The 24,266-nt window shown below is 46.1% G+C and overlaps 1 protein-coding gene across 6 annotated transcripts in view; it reads left to right on the top strand.

The window, feature by feature from the left end:
- The window catches only part of RIMBP2 (RIMS binding protein 2), a 317,525-nt gene that overhangs the window by 70,432 nt on the left and 222,827 nt on the right, over nucleotides 1-24,266 (top strand). For 5 of the 6 annotated variants that reach the window (XM_063646814.1, XM_054443052.1, XM_054443055.1 and 2 more), the window contains exon 2: nucleotides 18,208-18,342. The gene's annotated coding sequence lies outside the window, so the exon portion shown is untranslated. Of the gene's footprint in view, nucleotides 1-12,745; nucleotides 12,824-18,207; nucleotides 18,343-24,266 lie in introns of those variants that run through there. The other variant, XM_063646812.1, reaches the window with a different exon arrangement.

The raw sequence follows: 24,266 nt of genomic DNA, 5'->3' as shown, positions 1-24,266 counted from the left end.
TGGGAGGTGGTGAGGGAGGTGGAGAGGGAGGTGGAGACGGAGGTGGTGAGGGAGGTGGAGAGGGAGGTGGCGAGGGAGGTGGCGAGGGAGGTGGAGAGGGAGGTGGCGAGGGAGGTGGAGACGGAGGTGGAGACGGAGGTGGTGAGGGAGGTGGAGAGGGAGGTCGTGAGGGAGGTGGAGAGGGAGGTGGCGAAGGGAGGTGGAGAGGGAGGTGGTGAGGGAGGTGGAGAGGGAGGTGGTGAGGGAGGTGGAGAGGGAGGTGGAGAGGGAACCAGCTGCCGCACCACAGATTTCAATGCTTGGGTGAAACGCAAGGTGTTGTTCCCTGGGTTTTTTCTTTCTTTCTTTAAAAGCTTGGGAGTGCAAACAAAGCTATTCAGTGATTTAGTAACTGAAAAGAGCTTTAATGAATCCATTTAGTTAGGCAAGGAAGACTAAACTATAAAGACTTGGTTTCAGATTTCTGTTGGTAAGAAATCTTTCTGTTCAAAGAAAGTGCATCTCCAAGTGGCTTAAATATAAAAAGGCTGTGTAGGTTTGAATAACCTGAAAGTCCAGCGATAAGGAAGAGATCAGGCACGGTTTGATCCAGAGACTTAATGCCATCAGCGAGGACTTTGTTTCTTCTCATCCTTCTCTCTGCTCTCTGGGCTAACGCCAACTCCTCTTGTAGCCACAAAATGGCTTTGACCTTGTCCCCCAGGCTATGTGCTTTCTCCAGTGGGAGAGGGCATGACTTTCTCCAATCCTAAAGTTCCCTTTGGACTGGCTTGAGTTCTCTGCCCATCTCGTGTCCTGACTGTAGGGGTGGAAGGTGCTGGCTGGTTAACCCGACATCACATCCAGCCAGTGCTGGGGAAGAGCAGTGAACTCCAGGGGCCTGGAGGGAGTGACTCCAATGTCTGTAGCATACAAAATTCAATTCTGGTTTATTTTCTCCTCTGGATAATAGACTTTGGTTTTGAGGGAGTGGTGTGCTGGTAAAAGCTGTGATTTGTAGAGAGCAGCCTGGCCAGCATGGTGAAACCCGTCTCTATTAAAAATACAAAAATTTGCCAGGTGTGGTGGACACACTGTAGTCCCAGCTACTTGGGGGGCTGAGGCAGGAGACTCTCTTGAACTTGGGAAGTGGACGGAGGCTGCAGTGAGCCAAGATTGTGCCACTGCACTCCAGTCTGGGCAACAGAGTGAGACTGTCTCAAAAAAAAAAAAAAAAAAAAAGTTCCGATTTGTAGTGTTTGCCTATTTCTGTGGTGTAAACCCTCCAACCACAACTGATTTCAAATTGCCTGTGACTTAACAACGGGTTCACAGTGTTCCTGAGTATTTCACAGTTTGAGAGACTAGGCGCTGGCTCCTGGACACAACTGGGAGAATGTCCTCAGTCATTGCTGCTGGCAGGTGCTGGTTAAGGAGGCTGTGTGGGGAAACCCAGTGGGCCACAGCCCTCGAAGTCAGTCAGCATGTGAAGTCAGCCCGAGCTGTTGGGTGCTTCGCCCAGTGTCTCTGCCACGTTCTCAGCCCGGAGGATGATTTCAGACACACCGAAGTAACGCAGTGGTTGTGGCCATACACTCCGAGGGATCAGGGTCTCTGTCCTGTGGCTTTTCTGATGTCACTTGCTAGCCTTGCTGCCCCTGAAGTCTGACGGTGATTAGGATCACTTGGTTTTAAAATGTCTCCCATAATTCCTGGGCTTTATACGCAGACACTGGGCTTAGATACAGGTGTGCTACCTTGCACAAATTAATTTGCACTTGATGATAAAGCTCCTTGAAGTAAGCATACTTTTAATCTTCCCATCCCATTTATATAGATTCTTTGTAATGGTTAATCTTCCTAGACTGGATAATGAATTCGGCCACAGGTAGAGTCCAGATCGATGTGCGATTGTATTTTAAATGCAGCATGCGTCTCAGGGCTGGATCTTACCGTGCTCTTAACCAAGGTGACATGTGTCTGCCCTAATGGATTAAAAGCTGAGCGGCCCGTGAAAGCTAATTTGTCTAAAACCACGGGGCAGGACATGGTGTGTTTCCTCACAGCACCCTTGCTGCCTTCCAGTCTTGTAGCAAGTGTGTGTGTGTGTGTGTGTGTGTGTGTGTGTGTGTGTGTGTGTGAGTTCGAGGCCTTGTTATACAGTCTTTCTGAGTGAGTTCGAGGCCTTCATAGGGAGTCTGCCTCTCCACTTCCTTTCCTTCATCTCAGTGGGAGAGGCTACAGGCCCCTGAATCCACAGTCTAGCTTTTCTGCCAGTGAGAGCGGAATCCTTCATGTCCATCAGGACTGTTGGTGAGCACTGTTTTGGGAGGGTGGCTGCCTGGGCTCCAGCTCCTGCCTCAGGGCCTTTGCATGTGCTGTGCCAGCTGCCTGGGATCTCTCTCTCTCTGTCTCTATCTCAGCATGGCCGCCGCCTCTTCACTGCTCTAGGCTTTGCTCAGAGGACACCTTCTCAGGGGGACCCACCTTGACCACACTCTCTAAAACCGCTGCCCCTCGCAGACCCCACTGCTTGCTCTCCGGTTTCCTTGTTCTGTTTCGCTATCATGAGCTGAAACTGGCTGTTGTTTGTTTGCGTGTTTCTTGCCTCCGTTGCTCTGTGGGCATGTCCGCTCCTCTGGGGTGGGACCTTACCCTTGCCCCTGTGTTATTCACTGACGCATGTCCCACGCAGGTGTTCAATAAATGTGAGTGGAGGGATGTGGAGCAGTGGTCCCCACCTCCGCAGAGTGCAGCCTGGGTGGGCTTTCTTTCCCTCCACATGTATAGAATTTGTTCTCTTATCTGTAAAGTGGGGGACCTGTCCCTGACCTAGTGATTTCTTTCTTCTCCCCAGTTCCATGGGGCACCTGCCCCTGACCTAGTGATTTCTGTAGGCACCAGCTCTCCTGTCCCCGGTCCCATAGGGGGCCTGTCCCTGGCCCAGTGATTTCTTTAGGCACCGGCTTTCATCTCTGTGCTTCCATGGTCCTGGTCCCCAGGAGGTTTGGGCTCCGCCTTCCTGCCCTTCATCCTCTCCTGCTGGTCGCTTGTCGGGGTCACCTCTCCCTGACACAGGAGACATACGCTCCACACACATGACAGGACCTGCCAATGGGAGCTGGGAGCTGCTGCTGTGGCCCGTGCACCCAGGGCCAGAGCGAGTGTGAGCTCCCCGTGTTCCACAGCCACGAGGCCTACACGTCTCTGTGCAGGGGGGAACTCTCGCCGGGGCTTAGCTCTCCTCTTAAAATGAAAGGTTGGCACAGGTTGGCAAGTGGCTGTTGCTGGGGCTTCGTTTAAGGACAGCCAGCTGAGCCAGGACCCCTGAGGCAGCTGTTAGAGAACCATTACCGTTTAGAGAGGCAGGTATTTGGAATGTGTCCAGTCCAAGACTCAAACTCAAGAGCAGGTGGGGATATAAATTCGTGCCATTCTGGGGAAAGAATTGATGGCGCTCTACGGAGGGAAGCAGGTTCCTTCCTTCTACCCCTTTCTCAGTGAGTGGCAGTGTGGCCTGGCCGAGAGGGCACGTGTCCCGTTCAGAGGCAGCCTGGTTCAGATTAAGGTGCCTGTGACCTGCTGGTGTGAGCTTCAATGCGTAGCCTAGTTTTCTTATCCCCAAAGTGGAGATAATGATGGGACTTGACTTATAAGGTTGTTACTATCGGGATTAAATGAGTGAATTTAAGCAAAACATCGTGGACAGTGCCTGGTGCTTAGAAGAGGATAGATGCATGTTAGTTGATGTGGGTTGTCGACGTAATAAAGGTTATTATTCCTAGTCAGATGGTCTGACTTATAAGACTAAACCCAGGCTGGGCACGGTGGCTCATGCCTGTAATCCAAACACTTTAGGAGGCCAAGGCAGGCAGATCACCTGAGGTCAGGAGTTCAAGACCAGCCTGGCCAACATGGCGAAACCCCGTCTCCACTAAAAATACAAAAATTTGCTGGGCGTGGTGGCATGTGCCTGTAATCCCAGCTACTCAGGAGGCTAAGGCAGGAGAATCCCTTGAACCTGGGAGGTGGAGGTTGCAGTGAGCTGAGATCGCGCCATTGCACTCTAGCCTGGGTGATGGGAGCAAAACTCCATCTCAAACAAAAGTAAACTAAACTAAACTAAACTAAACTAAACCAAACCCAGAGTCCCAGCCAGAGCCAGGGCCTCTCCCTGGAGTGTGGGGCATCATCTGGGGTGTCCTGGAGGGGAAGCCATCTTCTCTTTCTGGTCTGCCTTTGATTCCCACACCCCGTCCCCTGAGCCCCGAATACCAATGCAATGATTTTTCAGGCTCTTGGGGCAGGAAGCTGGGGATACAGAGGTTAGAAACGTGGCTTTAGCACCAGAGACGTGGATTTGACTCTGGGCTTTGCTATTTACAAACTGTGTGACCTTAGACACAGCATTTGACCTCTGGTTGCCTCAGTTTTCTCATCTGTACAATGGGGATAGTGGCTTATCTATACAGTCAGGGTGGGGATTAATGATGTACAGCACTGAGGTATGACCCCATCCTCGGATGGCCCTGGCGAGCTGTCATTGTCACCTATGGCTTTGAGGGGCCCAGCCTGGTGCAGCCACGCTTGGCACCCCTTGCTGTGTTGAGCACTCTGTCCTCCTGGTTTACTCTCCAGCCATGCATAAGGGGCGAGAGGTGCCCTGAGGCTGACTCATTTTCCCGGAGTGCTCTCAGCACGGCCGCCTCTTCCTTCCCCAGGACTCCAGGAACAACATAGGCACAGTTTGTTTTTCTGTTTTGCACGGCAGTTAATTCCCAGGCACTAATGAGGGGCTCTCTGCCCATGAGGCTGATTAGCAGAGAAGAATTGAGGGCGGCAATTATGATGCAGAAGAAAGGCAAGGCGCTGCAGTCACGATCCTAAATCCAGCCCGTGATGCCGGGCTGAGTGTCCGGCGGTCACCATCCTAAATCCAGCCCGTGATGCCGGGCTGAGTGTCCGGCGGTCACCGTCCTAAATCCAGCCCGTGATGCCGGGCTGAGTGTCCGGCAGTCACCGTCCTAAATCCAGCCCGTGATGCCGGGCTGAGTGTCCGGCAGTCACCGTCCTAAATCCAGCCCGTGATGCTGGGCTGAGTGTCTGGCAGTCACCATCCTAAATCCAGCCTGTGATGCTGGGCTGAGTGTCTGGCAGTCACCGTCCTAAATCCAGCCCGTGATGCTGGGCTGAGTGTCTGGCAGTCACCATCCTAAATCCAGCCTGTGATGCTGGGCTGAGTGTCTGGCAGTCACCGTCCTAAATCCAGCCTGTGATGCTGGGCTGAGTGTCCGGCAGTCACCATCCTAAATCCAGCCCGTGATGCTGGGCTGAGTGTCTGGCAGTCACCCTGAAATGAAGGCTTCCTCCAGCCTTGGGAGACTTGGCCCTCGCGGTGCGGTCAGGGCTCATGATTTAGCTTTCTGTCCTTGGAATGGCAAACAGAAGAGGACTTGGGATCATCTGACCCTTCTGTGATCTCGTAATTATGGCGGCATGCCTGCCAGTGGCTGCGAGTAGGGCACTGCACTGGCATTCCAAGGCACGCGTTAGAATCGGTTAAAATGATGGCAAGACAGCGGTTTCTCCTGCCCGTCCACAGAAACAGCGCTGAGTGCCGGGACGGCTGTGACGCCGACATTAGTTAGCTTTAATAGGGCCATGCCTGCCCTTTCTTTGGTTGATAGCGTTCCCAGTAGTTTCCTAATATTAAAGTTATCAATTTAATATTTCCAAAGGCCCACTTAGGCTTTTCTTTCATATCTGAAAAGAGAGTAATTTTTCCTTTGAAAACCTTGGTGGCCCAGAGCAGCTGCCTCTCTCCCCTTGGTCTGTGTTGATCCTCTAACTTAGGGGGTGGCACAGGAGGGAGCAGAGGTGAAGCCCAGTGGCTGTGTGTGGTCCCTGGGGCCAGATGCCCACATCCAAATCCTCAGGCCTCATCTTTCGAGCTGTAGGGCCAGGAGGCGCCTGAAGCCCTCTGGGCCGTGGTGTCTCCCTCATAACACGCAGGTCATCACAGTGCCTACCTCACGGGCTCTTCCGAAGCTTCAGTGAACACTTTGAATAAGATTCTTTGAACCTTGCTTAGTACAGAGTAAGCTCTCAAAAGGTCGGCTGCGGTTACGGACACAAATAGTGTTAATAATTAACATTAAAATGGAAAATGAAATTCTGGACATAACTTTATTTTAGAAAATAGCACGATACACTGAACTTTGGTTTGAAAATAAAGAAATAATTGGGCTGAAGATAAGCTTAATCTGTGATGGAAGGTTCCATACATAATTGTTCCAGGGCTTTTAGTGGGAGCAAAATTAATTTTCGTGTAAGATGATTAAGCTGATGAAATTGCTCTTGAGCGGTAAGTGTGTTTAATTAAATGCAAGGCATCACTGAGCTCAGGTACACATTGTCCCCAGGGAGTGTCCTGTTCTCTGAGCTGTTTCCTTGAGCAGCAAGGGTGGTTCTAGGCGGTGTGTTTGTTCCCCATCTTCCTCGGTGGCGGAAATGTCTATGATCGAGAATAACATCGTGAGATGCCCATTGTTCTGGGGCGGAGTGTACAGGCATGACCTGTGCAGCACAGGCTGCAATAATTCAAACCAACTAGAACTGACTAGAAAGCTAGCCAGGTCCCCACCGGGTTAGACTTCCTGTAACAGAAACGCCAGGAAGTTGAGGGCTCCCTCACACATCAGGAATTTATGGAGTAATCCAAGCGTCTTAAGCTCTCTGGAATTATTTTACTGATTTACATCACTGGAGAATGGAGCAGCCTGACTACGTTTCCTGGGGGAGGTTTTCATCTCGGCTTTCAATTTTCACTTGTTAATGTTCTGTCATTTGTAGCTAAGTGGAGACATAAGAAATAAAATACTTCATTCAACAAAATAGTTAGGGTGCGGGTCCCATGAGCCAGGTGCCATTCGGGGACTGGGAGTATAGCAGGGGACATGGTGGTCCCAGCCCCCAAGCTGCCTGGACTCATCTGAATGAGCCCAGCCTGCTGACCAGGAGGAAATCCACTGACCCGGAATGGTGTAGATGCTTGCTGTGTACAAAAGAACAGCAATTAAAGGAGTGAGGTACTTTTTTGGTCAGTTTCGAAAAAAATTTAATACTTAGTTGGTTGTTTTTTTTTTTTTTTTTTTGAGGCAGGGTCTTGTTCTATTAGGCTGGAGTACCTTGGCCTCCCAGAGTGCTGGGATTACAGGTGTGAGCCACTGCACCTGGCCAATAGATTTTTTTTTTTTTTTTTTTTGCTCTTGTTGCCCAGGCTGGAATGCAATGGCGTGATCTTGGCTCAATGCAACTTCTGCCTCCCGGGTTCAAACGATTCTCCTGCCTCAGCCTCCTGAGGAGCTGGGCTTACAGGTGCCTGCCACCACGCCCAGCTAATTTTTGTATTTTTAGTAGAGTCGGGGTTTTACTATGTTGGCCAGGCTGGTCTTGAACTCCTGACCTCAGGTGATCCGCCTGCCTCGGCCTCCCAAAGTGCTGGGATTACAGGCGTGAGCCACCGTGCCTGGCCAGGCTTTTATTAAAAGAGCAGTTTTAGGTTTACAGAAAAACTGATCAAAGAGTACAGGGAGTTCCCAAGCACCCCCTCTTCCTGACCCCACAGTTTCCCCTATTATTAGTATGGTACCTTTGTTTCAGTTGATGACCCAGTATTGATATTGTATTATTAACTAGAGTCCATAGTTTACATTAGGGTTTACTCCTTGTCTTGTGCATTCTATTGCTTTTGACAGATGTGTCTCTGTCAGAGCATCAGACACTGCAGTTCCACCACCCTAAAAATCCCTCCTGTTCTACCTGTTTTTCCCTTCCTGCCGCTCACCCCTGGCAACCACTGATTTTTTTTTTTTAACTATCTCCATAGTTTTGCCTTTTCCGCAATGTACTATAGTTCAGTGGTCTCCAACCCTTTTTGGCACCAGGGATCAGTTTCATAGAAGACAATGGATGGGGAGGGGGAAAGGTTTCAGGATGAAACCTCAGATCATCAGGCATTAGATACTCATAAGGAGCACGCAGCCCAGATCCCTCGCATGCATAGTTCACAGTAGGGTTCACGTTCCTATGAGAATCTAATGCCTGTTGATCTGACAGGAGGCGGAGCTCAGGCAGTCACTTGTTCACCCACCATTCACCTCCTGCTGTGTGGCCCGGTTCCTAACAGGCCACCTTTACCAGCCCGCAGCTCAGGGCTTCGGGACCTCGATAGAGTTGGAATCCTACAGTTTATAGCCTTTTCAGACTGGCTTCTTTCACTTAGTGATGTGCAATGAAGGCTCCTCTACGTCTCTTTGTGGCTTGATAACTTATTTTTTAAAGCGTTGAGTTATTCCAGTATCTGGATATATCATTCATTCGCCTATGAAAGACATCTTGGTTGCTTATGGGAGTAATTCTAAGCTGAACCTAATCGGTGTCTATTCCCAGACAGGGTGGCTTTAATGTGTGTCCATCTGGGGAGACCCTGGAAAAATCAAGAAGGCAAGACATTGGTGATTTCTGTGCTCTGGGCACCAATTTCATGACTCACAAGTTATTCATCCAATGCTGTCTCATTCTAGCAACTAGATGTTGGTGAAGTCACTACACCAAAGCAGCTGGGGCCGGGTTCAGAGGACATTAGAACCCATGGTCATTAAGTCTGCATTCCAAGAAGCCTGATTTTCTCAACTGTCTACACGGTCGATGCCAAAGTCCCCAAATAACTTATTTACCAACCAGAATATTATCTTCTTAATAACCAAAGTCAGTAAAGCTGGCAGGACCCAGGGAATTTGCTCAGCCCTCCTGTCCTTTCCCATGAGCTGTACAGGAAGGTACCCCAAGCCAGGCCTGAAGGTTTCTGGATAAACAACAAATGGGAAAGAGGACATTGTTGCCAGAAGGACATTGACACCAGGACATCGCAGCTCCACCTCATTCTGTTAGGCATCAGGGTTGGTTCTAACCAAGTCCCACAAATCCCTTTGCTCCTGGCAGACAGTGCAGGAGATACATCGATCAATTCTTTATTTTCATTAATTTTAAGATTCCTTAACTGTGGCCCAAACTTTGGTTCTAATCACGTTACTCTTATTATATGTTCCCAGAGTTGGTTTACATTACTTTCATTTTAATGGGGGCTGCTTCTTGAACTCACTAATTGCATGACTAATTACACTAAAGCATTGTGGATCCTCCAGTCCAATGTGCTGTCTCAGGCAAGCATTCATTCATTCACTCGACTTGTGTGGATCCAGTGTTTCCTGCGTCCCAGGCACTGCTCTAGGCTGGGAGGGGCCCCGTGGGCTGTGAGACCAACAAGGGCTCTACTCCCAGGGGCGTCCCGTTCTACCAGGGCAACTGGTGATAAGCATTTTAAATGGTGATGGGATGGGGGGATGCGGTGGGGCTTTAGCGTCTGCTGAGAGGTGATCTGAGGACAGGATGAGGCAGCAGAGGCAGGAAAACAGGATGCAGCTCCGCAGAACAACTCAGTGCAAAGATTCGATGGCTATGGAGTGTGGAATTTTCTGTATATACTGCTATGAACACTTTCCCATTTTAACATTCAAATGCAACCTGGAGCCAAAGAGATGGTACTGAATAGGCATGGCGTACACACCTTCATGATTCTCTGCTGTTCTGTACCCAGAACAAGGCGACAAGACACCATCCCCAAGACATTACTAGGTGTGTATTGGTTTGGGTTTGGTTTTTACTAAAAGTGGCAGAAAACCTAATTACACTGACTTAGTCCTAAAAGGGAATGTGTTGAAACACACCTGAAAAACCCAGCTGTAGGTATCCATCTTCAGTTACAGCTTGATCCAGGGGCTCCAGTAATGCTGTCAGGACTTGGTTTCTCCTTATAGCTCAGCGCTGTTCTCTGCAGTGCTGACTCCACACCCAAACTCTCTGTAACGCCAGGCTGACATTCCTACCTTGCTGGGCTCATGTCATGGGGCTGGCTGATGGTTTAGTGTTCACTCATTTTCCCATCTGTTCATTTCTTCAATAGTGTGTGAGTATCTGGCACATACCCAACTCTGGGCTAAGAGCTATGTGGTTATTACCTCATCTAGTCCATTCGAGAAGCCCTTGGATTAGCGGATACTGTTATACCTACTTCACAGCTGAGTCAATTGAGGTTCAGTGAGGTCTAATGAGCGTTCAAGGTGATTCAGCTGGTAAAAAGCAAAGCTGGGGTCCTTGCACCTTCACAGAACTAGCTGGTAAATAAGATACATACAACCGCCAATCTCCACTTGGTTCTAGTTTTGTGAGGACCACCAATAGGTAGTTAGGAAATTAGGCATCTGTGTGGTGCTCAAGAGCGCCGGTAGGGAGGGAAGATGATGTGAGAACACAGATGAAAGGTCTTGGAGGGCTTCCTGGGTGAAGTGACATCTGCCTGAAAGACAATAGAGCCAGCCGTGTCGGGACAAGGAGTGTAGACCAGCCTCGCTGGGGGATAGCAAGTGTAAGGTCTGACCGAGAGAGGCCAAAGACTCCGTTTGAGATCTTGGAAGGAGTAGTTCATCATAAAGCGTGGAAAGGGAGGGTGGTGGCAAGAGATGAACCTTCAGGGCTTAGTGTAACCAGGTCACCAGTGGCATGGTAACCTTCACTCAGAGGCTGGAAGGCAGAGGGGCTTTAGCAGGGGAGGGACATAGATTTCCGTTTTGCAAGTTGGCTGTGTGGAGAAGACAGTAGGGGGTGGTGGAGTGGATGTAGGGGGGGCCCTGGTAGGAGAGTGCAGGGGAGTGAAGTCAGAAGCTGGAATGTAGAGCTGGGAAGGTTTGGAAGGACGCTAAGATGTGTGGGCATTCATCAGGTCCCTTTCAGATGTTAGGTGGGACTGCACACCTGGGCCCCATCTTTCCATCTGGGCCTGTGCATGATGCATGGAAACAGTAGCAGTTGCCACAATGAGATAGCATTGGATGAATAACTTGTGAGTCACGAATTGGTGTCCAGAGCACAGAAATCGCCAATGTCTTGGGGTGCAGCACTCAATGCCAGCAGTATCCCCTCGAGCTTCTCCTTCCCGCTGATGTGCAGTGACCTGGGTGGTGGCCATTCTGTCAGCGTGGGTCCCAGGTGGGGATGATTTGGAGCAGAGCTGCAGACACAGGGCAGGGGCCACCAATGCACCCAGGTGATCTTAAGCCACTGTAATCAGAATTATTTGTAACCACAGCAGAGTCCAGCCTATCCTCACTGCTACATGTGGGAAGGCAACAGAGAGGTTGAAGACTTCATTCACTTGGCATCTCAACAAGCGTTTCAGTAGCTCCTTTGGCCGGATGCTTCCCTGGGTGCTTAGAATACGATAAGCAGGGTCCCTCCCCTCCTGGAGCTGACTGTCTAATGGGGACAGAGGTAGGTCCAGGCACTGGCCTGCCTGGCTTGTGGTTTTTCTACAGCAGTAACCAGCAGCCCATGCAGTGGATGTGGAGAAAATGAACTGCTGAGCTTCCTGAGGCTGGAACAAAGCAATCTGATGAAAGGCATGTCCTTAACTCTCAAGAAACCCGGAAGGAGAACGGAGAGGGGATGGGCTGTGTCCTGCCTGGTCCCCTGGGGCAGGGGGAGCTGGGCTTTGTCACCTGGCTAGGGTCTTCTCATCTCTGAATCTCAGCTCTGTTTTTTTTGTGTGCTCTGGATTCGGTGACTTTAATTAATGTGCTGGAGATTCTGTTGTTATTGGAAACAAAATGATTTGTTTACAGGTAGAGTCAGCCGGGTGTAGTGGCTCAGGCCTGTAATCCCAGCACTTTGGGAAGCTGAAGCGGGTGGATTACTTGAGCTCAGGTGTTTGAGATGAGCCTGGGTGACATAGTGAGATCCCATCTCTACAAAAAAATTTTTTTTTTTTTTTTTTTAATTAGCCAGGCATGGTGGTGAGCACCGGTAGCCTCAGCTACTTGGGAGGCTGAGGTGGGAGGATAGCTTGAAGCTGGGAGGTCGAGGCTGCAGTGAGCTGAGATCGCACCACTGCATTTCAGCCTAGGTGACAGAATGAGACCTTGTCTGAAAAAAAAAAAAAGTCATCTTTAAAGAGAGGCAGGTTTCTTTGGATTGGATGATGTGACCTGCTGCACCAAAGGCAACACATGACTTGTGATGTGAGATGGACCAGGGCTCAAAGACCCCCAGTCAGAGACTTTGGGTGTGATTGTTAACCTACCTGAGGCTAATTGTTCATTTGCTCCAAGGGCTTTGATGAGGAGTACGTGAGATAGGGCTTAGAAAACATTAAACCTGAGCACTCCTGGTGCAGGTGAGCTTTTCCTCCCGCTTCCTCACTCCGCGTTTCTTGCTTCAGATTCCTTCCCAACACTTCTGTCTCCTCTCTTTCCATGTGTACAGCTCAAGAGAACAGGTGGCATTACCCGCCTCCCCGTCTCCGCTCCCAAGGATATGTAATTCTGTGTCATCATCTCCAGGAGAGTTGATCTGGGGTGGGGAGATTCGGGGGGAAGAGAGCGACTGAGGAAAGGAAGGTGGTGTCTTGTGACACAGCTCGTTGTCGAAGGACAGGTTCCCAGTGGCTCTGAACGCTGGGTGCTTGTCCCCCCGTGACTCATTATGACAGGCGTGCTGTGTGCCAACGGTTCCCATTCGCAGATTGAATTACCATCCTATTCAGCTGACACAAAGCAGTTCCTGGCCGGCTTGGGCAGCCCATGAATAAGTAAATAGCCTTCCAGCCTGGTGCCGAGCACAAACATCCAAGGCTCAGAGAGGCTGGCGTCCACGGGGACGGGAAGGGGGGCTGGCGGGGAGGCCTGGACCAGTCTGTCTGGTCCACTAGACCACTGATCTCCGGTGCCTTGTAAGTACCTGCTTTTGGGGCTGGGGAAAGAGCCCCGTGGGTTAATGAGATACAGGTTAGACACAGATGGGAAATTGATCTCTTTCTAGGCTGTGGGCTGTAGAGCAAGGGCTGCTTTCTGGGCTGAGAGGTGGGAAGAGGCATTTCCAGCCTCGGGGGGTTGTGCTAACCCCTGGTTTCTAAACCTTTGGGTCTTAATTGCGGCTCAAATGACTGTTACTACCCTGTGGGTATTCTGTTCCAAATCTGTCCTCAGGCCCCGTATCAGGCTAGAAAAGACCTTTGGTCTCGAGGGTGAGTTTGGGTAGGCTGTGGGCAGGACACTCGGGATAGGGTGTGGCTCAGGAGGAAAGGCAAGGGCTGGGTGTTCCGTTATTTGTCCCTCCAACTTTCCTCCCTCAGGAATTCACCGTTCTGGTGGAAACAGTTTGGTTTTGCTAGTTTAAGCATCACAGAACTGGCATTAGAAACAGCATCTATTCAAAGTTGTGAAATCTCAAGTGGAAATTCCTCCTCTGTATTCGATTTTTGTGCAGCATTTTCAATTCTTTGAGCTCAAATGATGGGACAAAGTTGAACACCCTTTAGATAATGAATATACTCAGACAATGGATATAATTGTAGCATTTTAATTTCATGTAGGTCTGCTGTTAGTTGAAATATACAGCAAAAACGTGAGGGTGCTGACTCTGGCTTAAGACCTGGGGGTTCTTTTTTTATTCTATGCAGCGAGGACCTTGTAGTAAACAGATGAAATGAACTGCGTCTATGCCTAACATTAAATAGCAAGAACTAGCTCCTCCCTCCTGGCAGAAGGCATGATCCTGTGCTTCGTGAGGAAGATGTTTATGGGGCAGAGCAGGTGGCCGGTGTTTTATGTGTCCTGGCGTTCGATGGCAGCAGTAAAACGTACATCAATGAATCATTGTTTTTGTTTTCCTCTCTGCCTAAATGGCTCTGTTAATTAAAACTTTGTGTAAAGTGGTCTTCGAGCTCTGTACTCAATTTTACATGGGCTCATTAGGGTTGGTTATGCACAGCCCCACAAATCCTTTATCTTGCTGGACCACTTTTGAATTAATAATTAACATACTTCACATGTAACCATACAGAGTAGTTTTTTATGCCCTATAATCATTAACAAGCTCTCCAGTCAGCCTGATGAGATATTAGAGCCCCTTAGCCTCTTTAACGATTGAGCAGGCCGAGCCGAGGGCAGGAGGGGCCCCAGAGCAAAGAGAACAGGGTGGTTGAAAAAGCACATCCCGGGAGCCCAGGAAGATGAGGGGAGAAAGCAGTAGATTTACTTATTCTATACCGAGGGCACCGACATGCACTAAATGCATTGAGAAGCCAGGAATCATTGCCCCACCTAAAATTTTTTCTTCTTTAATAGAACTAGAAAAAAAAAAAGTACATCACTTGCAGATTATCGTGACTTCCTGTAATCTCGTTTTTTCATGTTATTCTTAATGATTTCTCTGAGAGAACATGATTCCTTAGAGGAGCAGAATAGGATGTGTGTTGGTGGAGGTAAGGACTTGGTGGTTTGCATTAAAAGCAGGTAGTCAGCAATGATGATGATGTGCCTCCTCCTGCAGGGATCTCACTGGAGGTGTCTGCCTTGATTCGTTTGCATCCAGCCCATCTGATCATGGTTAGAAATGTCTCTGTTTTATTGTTTGCTGAAATCGTCCCACGATGAAGTAGGTGGACCAGTGCTGTTACATCAGTTGATTTTAGGAGATGTATAGGTTTTTAAAAATGTTTTTTGTGATAGCTATTTGTTTCATGTAGTTTAAAGAAAAGACATGGGCATATCAAGTAAGTTAATGTGATAGTATAAGGTTTCCTTTGAGAAAGATTTGTGGAGGAAGACTTCAGTGAGTTCCCAAACTAGACACAAGCATGCTTTCTTTTGTGCTGCAACAGTAGTTTTTAACTTGAAAGTGCACACATGTAATTTGATAAATTAAGTGTATAAAGGTATATGAAAAAAATCTCGTGCTGTCTCTTCTTTCCATACCCAGTCCCTTGAGCCCACTTTCAATACTTCTAGTGGTTTCTTCTTGAAGCTCTTAAATAATAGTAAAAATTGCCAATATTGTAACTTTTTTTTTTGACTTACCAGTTTTCCAAAGTAAAAAATATTAACAGCACTTTCTGGGGTGGTAGATAAGTGGTTCTCAAAGGGCTTTGAGTGGGCAGTTTTGCCCTTCAGGGTTGGTGTTGGGAGGCACTTCTGTTTGTCATGATTCAGGGAAACGTGTGTGCTACTGGCCTCTGGTTGCTACTGGCAGGGATGCTGCTAAACACCCCATAGTGCACAGGACAGCCTGCACAAGGAAGAATTATCTGGCCCCAAATGCCACACTGCTGAGGTTGAGAAGCTCTGTGGTAAATGGAGATTTAGTTATCTTAGTTTCCCTCCCCCAGTCTCTACACATAGTTAAATTGCTACTTTATTTAAGTGAATACTTAGTTGTTATGTTGTTATTGTGTGTATATTGTTAATGGTAGCACCAATTAGTGACTGTGGTTACATTCCTTTCATTGTATGGCTTTTTAGTTTTCCTGGAGTTATTAATAGCCTGATTTTCAATTGTGCCATTTGCAATCCACGTATTAACTCTTCTCCAGTTCTTTTTGATATCAAAAGCTTTTCCTGAGTCTCTCTTTTCTCTAGATTCTTTATTTCTAAAGCCCTTTGTCATCTTGTTTCAAACCTATTGCTCTTGAGAGCTAAGGCTCAGCTGTCACCTTGGGATTTTTCTCCATCCCTGTTTAGGGTAGGATTTGTTGTTTGCTGGATTCTGTGGCTTTCCCTTTTATCTTTTTTTTCCCCCACTTGTTTTGCTGCAGCACATCTTCCAGTCATTTCCTAAGAAAGAACACACTGCGGAGGTACATTTTATGAGTCTTTGCATGTATGGTAATCTCTCTTCTCTATCCTCACACTTGACTGACAGCTTGTTTTGGGTATAGAACCTTAAGTTGGAAATAATAGTCAATCAGAATTTTAAAGACATTCTGTTGGCTTCCAAGATTGCTGCTGAGAAGTCTAATGCCCTAACCCATTTTTTTCCTTTTTAAAATTCCTCCTCTTCTTTCTAATGGTTATGGGAAGTATTTAGGGCCTTCTCTTTATCATTCACCTTCTCGAATCTCATGGTACTCTTTGCTTAGGTCTATTCTCATCTGTGTTGCAGAGCACTCAGAGATTCTTTAATCCAGAACATGTTCTTATGTTTTTCTGACAATTTTCAATTTATCATGATTCTCGGCAGTTTAAAAACTCTAACAAAATAGAAGTAAAGGAATTTCTGATATTTTGGTTGTTTATGTCAACATGAAGGTCTACTGATATATATATATATCATAGATACATATGTATATATGATATATAATACATATGTATATATCACATATATATCATATATATAATTCATATATATATATGAATTTTTGTTTTTAAATATTTGGTGGCCCAGATGAGAATTCCCCAAGAGTTTATGTGTAGCATGCTTGTTGGTTTTTATATTAATTTTTATTAATTAACTTGACTGATAATAACTCTTTCTGTAGTTGGCTGGGCATCAGTCAGCTGATTGTTATTATTATTTTCCCTTTCTAGAAACCTTATTGGTAAAAGTTAGAACTCCTGGATTGATAGTCTCTTTTTTCTTTAATATTTTCTAGCACTTTGGGAGATGTCTTTTATCATCCAAATCTGCCATTAAAATTTTTATTTTAGCAACTATCTTTTTCATTCACAAGAGTTCTTTTTGTCCTTCATTGATCTTTTTAGCATCTTGTTCTTGACTTTTACGTGCTTTCTGGAGACACTTGTTAGACTTGTTGCTTTTTTTTTTTTTTTTTTAAGCTTGTTTGGTTGGCTGGATGATCGCTCTCTCTTCTGGGTTTTATTGTTATGTTCTTTTACTCTTCCATATTAGAGGTTTTTAGATGAAGCTGTACTCCTTGGTACTCCAAGACTGCTTTTGGAGCATAGTCTTGACAGGTTGGGGGAGGTCAATGGTGAGCTCACTCCAAGGTAGCTGTGAGGGAGCTGAACACATTTTGTTGTAGAAGCTCCTCATGTCAAACACGGTCTTTGCTCTTGGATTGTAGTTTTCTACCAAAATATTTCCAGTCTCTTACCTAGTTTGAGAGTGGTGTGGGGTAGCATCCGCCTACCTGCTTAATGCATTGGATCTGGGGAGGGATATCCGCAGGCGGACTGTCTAATTTCTGTTTTCAATATAATAGCACTTGGCTGTTATGACCTCTACCTGCTGCATGTGAGTCCTGAGCTCCCTCATTAAGTATCTCTAGAAAATAAACTTCAGTCTCCTGCCTAAATGTCTTTCCCTCACAGATCGCTTGCACAAAATTCTAAATTTTATTAGATTCCAGCTTGAACTAACATTATGCATGCCTGTTCTGGTATTCCCTGTCAGACGGAGAGTCCTGGAAGGCCTTGATCTTACTGATACTTGGGCCTAACAGCTGTCAGGAACTTTGCAGGTGCTCAGAACATGTTTGCTAAATTGAAATAAATTGAATTTTGGCCATACAGATGGTTTTTCAGCTCCAAGTTCTAGGATAAAGCCTCACTTGCTTTTTATCCTTCCTCTCACTCCTGCTGGTTCATATGGATGCAGGATATTAGCAAGCTTTTTGATGAAACCTAAGTTAATTCAACTTATCATCTTATTCTGTGGTTCTGAGCAGTTTAATAACTCTTTTTAACAAAACAGAAGTAAAGAAATTTCTGATATTTTGATTGTGCATGTCAACATGAAGGTCTACTGATATACAGGAATTTTTGTTTTTGAATATTTGATGGCCAAGGTGGGAATTCTTTAAGAGTTTACTATGTGTAGCATGCTTGTTGGTTTTTATGTTTATTTTTATTAATTAATTTGACCTATAATAACTCTTTCTGTCATCGGCTGGGCATCAGTCACATCTTGATAATTAAGGATATCTGCAGTGCATGCCCAGATATTGACTTGTGCCCTCGATTCTGTCCCTTGCTATCATCTGTCTATCCTGGATGATTAGCCCTAAGTGCATTTCTCTTGGCAAATTCAGGAACTTGACGGTCACGAAAGCTTCATGTCAATGGCTGTGTTGTATTGTTGCATTGTTCCATACCAGGAAATTTGGTTGAAGGGAAAGAAAAATCTCAGGCTGGGAGGACCATGAGTTCAGTTTCAAATCTGTCCCTCACTCAGCCCTCCGTGTTCTGAACTGGAAAATGGTAGCAGAATTCCTGCTTCTCCCTGGCTCTTAAGCATCAAGGAAGGTGAAGGAGGCAGACAAGCAAAATTGCAAGTCATTCTTTGGTGACAGAAGATTGTGTCTGCTTCTTCCCGCAGCTTGGAAATGACCCGCTACACCTGAAGCCTGCAGGTGCTGAGGCCATATTCGATCAGACCCAAGCTTTGGGAGACCCCTGGGGAAATTTCCCACTTCCTGTCCTGAGACCAGGAACTCAGCAGAGAAACTTTGTGGTAAGTTGTCCTTTCTTTTCTCAGAAGCAGTATTCCTCTGTGTCAGTTAGGGGCTGTGTCTGTTCTTTCATGGTTTGTTGATTTATTTGAGGCATATTTATCGAGTGCCAACTGTATGTCCCCTAGTTAAGAGGACTAAGTAGTAAACAGAGCAGATGTGGTCCTTACCCTCACAGAGAGAGGAACGTCATGGGGAACAGCCGTGCAAAGGCCCTGAGGCAAGAAAGAACTTGATGCCTGAAAACCTGGGTGTCTGGAACACAGATGGGGACAGATGGACAGGGCAGTTCATTCAGGACCTTAGGGCTGGCTGTGCTAGGGTATTGATTCTAAATCTTAAGAACAATGGCCAAAGAGAGTGATTGATTTTAGGTGGAGAGTGACATGATCCAATTTTTATTTTAATAAGATCACTCCCAGTTCTGAATGGAGGTGGAGGTAAGCGTGGGAGCAAAGAGGATTAGGCGGCGACCGTGTAGTCCACATGACCGGCAAGGGCGGCCTGCACCAGGATGGTAGCGGACGTGAGGGTCATTGGCGAGATCCCAGATATATTGGGGCAGTAGGACCTGCTAGCCATTGTGATAGACTGGGCTGAGACGGAGTGCAAGGAGGACACAAGAATGGCCTTCATATTTTTGGCGTGGGCTGAATGGTGGAAGGGGAGGACCATTTCCTAGGATGAGAAAGACTGAGAGAGCAGTAGAAGTGTGGGGAGATTCACATTCAGGTTTGTGCTGAAGCCCAGTTTTGAGTTTGAGTTACCCGACTGACACCTAAATACAGGGAAAAATCCACAGTTCGATGGTTAGGTTCAGGGTTCGGGAGAGAACTCTAGGCTGGTTTCTTCATTCCTTGTGAAATGTTTGGTTTGAGGTTTCCTGTGCAGAGGTGTGATCTGAACTCAGGGCAATAGTTCACCCTGTGTGATCATGAGACAATCTTGGGTAGTAAGAATAACAGCTGCTTTCTGTTACTAAAGGTTTTCAACCTGGAAATGGCTGGCTAGGCACTGGTGGCACTGACTCTTCCACCTGCATTTGATCGCGCAGCAGAAGATGAATCAGTTGGACCTTTGGTGCCCCTGCTTGGGCTTGGCAAATGAGTCTGAGTCTCAGATTCCAGTAAGCATGGTGGTGGTGGAGGAGATGGTGGTGATGTTGGCAGTAGATGTGATCGAGGAGATGGTGATGCTGGTGGTAGTCATGATGGAGAAGATGGTGATGCCGGCGGTAGTCGTGGTGATGGAGAAGATGATGGTGATGCCGGCAGTAGTCATGGTGATGGAGGAGATGGTGATGATGCCAGCGGTAGTCGTGGTGTTGGAGGAGGTGTGATGATGCAGTAGTTGTGATGGAGGAGATGGTGATGACTGGTAGTCATGGTGATGGAGGAGATGGTGGTGATGCTGGCGGTAGTCGTGGTGGTGGAGGAGATGGTGATGATTTTGGTGGTAGGTAGTCATGGCAACAGGAGATGATGATGATGTCGGCAGTAGTCGGTGACAGAGGAGCTGATGGTGATGCTGGCGGTAGTCGTAGTGATAATGGTGGTGATGCATCCAGCCAGTATGTGTTCAGTAGACCTAAATCCACACCCAGTCCTCTGATTCCTATTTTATGCGTTCATTTTCCATAGAAGAAGGCAGAAAAGGTCTGATGTGAAACTTAACTGTTTCCAATGTAGGATATACGCTTGGTAATCATTTGTTTCTCATTACAATAGAGCCACTAATCATCACTTAATGAGTAAAGGCAGCATCCTTGGAGGTGGGTAAGATTCCTGAAAAATATTTCAAAACCCTTTTGTTTTCATTATGAATATAACGGTATCAGTTTCTTCAATGAGTATAATTTATGACAATATGTTTATCTGTATGCCCTAAAAAGACAAATTGTGTCATTAAGAACACTTTCAAAGAGTGTGTTTCAACTGAGTGGTGTGGGTTATTAGTTGTAATTTTTTTCCAGTGCATTTATTATACTTGGCCTATGGGATACAGAAGCCAATCTGTCCTCCTAGGGATCACAAGCAGATTATTTTGAGGGCTTATTACTTTTTTGATATTTTTAAATTTTGGTCATTCTGGGGTTGGAAGCTAGAGTGGAGTGATGTATGTGTGTATGAGTCTTTCCTATATTTGGAATGAGCTGGTCTTTTTTTGATAGATTGTTGGCTGCTTGGAATTGCAGATGCATCATTAAGCTATTGCATTTAAATTTAGCTCTTGTTCTCACTCTAGAAGGGAATGGAATGTTTGAATTATTTCACCATGAAGGGAGAGCAATTAGAAAATAGGTCCTCATGACTGTTTGAAAGAGTGGGCCTAGTTCGTGATTCTGAGATGGGCTGCACATTTGACTTGGAAGAGGAGGCTCTCTGAGAGTAGCTCCAGTCTGGAGGAAGTTAGAGCTGCCTGAAGCACACCTCAGTGGCTGCTAAATTTTAATCTCACCAAAGGCACCATTTCCTGTCTAAATCCACAATGACCATTCTCAACGGCTCTGTTGTTTCCCTCCATCCAGACAGGTCTCGGCGCCCCTCTATGTCAATAAAACATATTAAGATGCTTATTCACAGATCTGAGTTGGAAAAGTTATCAACAACTTTCACAGGGGTTGTGAGTATGTGTGAGCAGCTTTAAAGTTATGCTCATTTCAAAATCACCGCAAGAGAATAATTTGAATGTGCTTAGCATAAAAAGATTAATGTTTAATGTAATAAATATCCTAATTACCCTAATTTGACTTTCACACATTATATGGGTGTATCAAAATATTACATGCACCCCAATAATATGTCCATCTATTATTTATCAATTTAAGAAACCCAGATACATCGGCTGGCGTGGTGGCTCATGCCTGTAATCTCAGCACTTTGGGAGACCGACGTGGGCAGATCACGAGGTCAGGAGTTTGAGATCAGCCTGGCCAACATGGTGAAACCCCGGCTCTACTAAAAATACAAAAATTAGCTGGGCATGGGGCCGTGCGCCTGTAATCCCAACTACTTGGGAGGCTGAGGCAGGAGAATTGCTTGAACCCAGGAAGCAGAGGTTGCAGTAAGCTGAGATAGCGCCATGGCACTCCATTCTGGGCAACAGAGCAAGACTCCATCTCAAAGAAATCCAAATATAATCCTAGTTAAAGTGAATTAAATCAGTACAGTAAAAGAAAAAACAAAATTATTTTACCTTGTCAGATTTGAAGGGCAGCAGCTGCTCACTGAAAAAGTCACATCTCACAGAGATGTACAAAGTAAAACGTTAAAGTCCCCTGATAAATATTTCCCATTCCTAATTCCCATTGGCAATCATTGTGAGTCTGGTGTTTCTTTTCAGAATTCTCAGACCTTTCCCCACGCATACACAAATATACACACACACACACACAATGTCTTGATGTAAAATAGAGGCAGGTGTATAGACAGAAGTGGATGTGGACACACAACTCTATGTGTGCATGTCCAAGTACACACATAATGTGCTCTGCAACTTTTAGTTTTCATTACTTACATACTAAATTTGTATATTTAGTTTGTAAAATCTCATGTATCTTGACTCTTCTACCAAGCTAACCACTGTCATCAGTTTGGACCTTCCAAACATATGTGAAACTCTGTCCTATAATTTTGTATGTGCTTTAAAGAAAACTATTTTTCTGCAGATTAGTATTTTCCATTTCCAGAATATTTCTTAGAGACCTTTGCCTGTTATTTCCCATGAGTACATTGGCACCCAACCTCAGCCTTGTAAATCGCTGTGTATCACCCAGCAGTGTAGCTATACTGAGTGTCTCAGCCTGGGCTCTCCTAGAGCAAGCCCAAGGTAAGGATTCCAGCAAAAGTGGTTTCATGGGGAGGTGACCCCAGGAAATTTTGGGAGGGGAGTGTGGAAGTGAGACAGGGTAGGGCAGAAGTCAGTAATGGGTGTGTGTTATCCAGTCAGTTGCCACTGTGGGTGATGGGGGCTCAGTCCTGCTGTGGAACCTCTGGGAGACTGGTGTAAGCCGTGGAATTATCTGCTTGAGGGATGAGGGAGCTGGGATATTTATCCACCAGCACTCTTCATTTGGCTGAGGTGGTCTTGCAGGGGCATGGAGGCTCCAGCATGTCTTGCTTGCCCTGCATGTAGGCCAGGCTTGGGTCTCAGCTAGACGGAGTCCCCAGGCACAGAAGTGCAGGTGTTGGTGGTAATCAGCTTGGTGTGCATGGAGTTGAGCCCTAAGAGGTTATGGGAGGCAGCTTATGCCCACTGAAGGCACTTGCTGCTGTTGATGAACAATTGTGCTATATGTATATGCACACATAGATGACAACAGTTAATTCACTGTCCCCTAACCATGCCTAATTATTATCAGTACTACTGCAGGGAACATATTTGTCTATGCTACCTGTGTACATTACTCTAGAATCTGTGCAAATGTGCTTCTACTTCAGGGGGTGGGGACAAGGGGAGGGAGAGCATTAGGGCAAATATGTAATACATGTGGGGCTTAAAACCTAGATGACAGGCTGATAGGTGCAGCAAACCACCATGGCACATGTATACCTGTGTAACAAACCTGCACGTTCTGCACATGTAGCCAAGAACTTAAAATAAAAGTGCTTCTATTTGTGTAAGTGTTGAAATATATAGAAAAAGCTAAAGGGGAATACATGTGTGTGTTCATCATTAATATGCTTTTTAAATTCAATAATGCAGTATGGAATTACCTCAGTCTTTAATAGTATTCAGTTGACCTTAGTTTTGTATGTATTTGTGTAAGTAGCCCAGCAACCTGATTTTGTACACTACAGATGCTTGGCAAATATTTGTTGAGATAAGAAACCACTGATACTAGAAGGAAATGGCCCCACCAGTATCCCCAGACCTTAGTCCATGCCATCTGTTCTTTCATTTTCCCTGTTAGATGAGTCTTGTTGTTCCTACCTGCAGGGCTTCGTAGGCAAGAACTGTTTACTCGATGCCATGAGCTCTGGGAACAGAGGTTACATCTAAGCCGTTGAGCAGGGTCAGAGAGAGAAATTTTGTCTTCTGTGCCTTTTGTGGAGAATTTTGCGACTATCAGCCTAGTGGAAGCATTGCCTAAATCTGCCAACTAGCCCAATATTTCCAAGAGTGTTGTACAGGCAATAAAATAGACAAAAACAATCAACAAACCCTAGCTAGCTATGGTCATGTATTTATTGGAAAAAATACAGTTATTAGGAAAAATATAACTAGTAGGCCATGTGCAGTGGCTCATTTCTGTATTCCCAGTAGTGTGGGAGGCAGAGGTGGGAGGATCGCTTGAGTCCAGGAGTTTGGGACCAGCCTGGCAACAAAGTGAGACTCCATCTCTATTATCAAATATATATTATATATAAATATATAAAAATACTAGAGAATTACATGTACAATTAGTGAATAGTGAATTTATATACAAAATAACTAGTGAATTAACCAACAGTTTTGTGTTATATATAGTTTCCTTTTTCAATATAATTATGTATGTAAAACACAAGCTCATTTAAAGAAAGAGGGTCAGTTAATAGTTGGCACAGAGATGGCAAAACTTGTGATGTTTGGGGAAATCTCAGTTCCCTGGAACCTCCCATGCAGCCTTGTGGGGGCTTCACGTCTGCTCCAGTGAGCCGCAGGCCGTGCCTGTTACCCAGGATCCAACCTGAAACAAACAGGCCTGCAAGTTCTCAGGGCTCATTTTTGGTCAGGACCCCAAGACTAACTGTCTCGGCCTAATTTTATTTGTGCGGAAATGTCTAGTTAAAATGGCTCTTAATGTCATTACTCTTCATGACTAAAGCAATTATGCATTTTAAATGCCATTTTGTTGGTTTCATTTTGTTCTGTTATTATTTTTTAGAGTAGACAAGTCAACATGGAATGGGCTCTGTTGATATTGAAGTCTCAGTGCCAGTTATAG

Source organism: Pongo pygmaeus, chromosome 10 (assembly GCF_028885625.2).
Source record: "Pongo pygmaeus isolate AG05252 chromosome 10, NHGRI_mPonPyg2-v2.0_pri, whole genome shotgun sequence".
Classification (NCBI taxonomy): Eukaryota; Metazoa; Chordata; class Mammalia; order Primates; family Hominidae; genus Pongo; species Pongo pygmaeus.
This window is presented reverse-complemented; position numbering and strand designations above follow the sequence as displayed.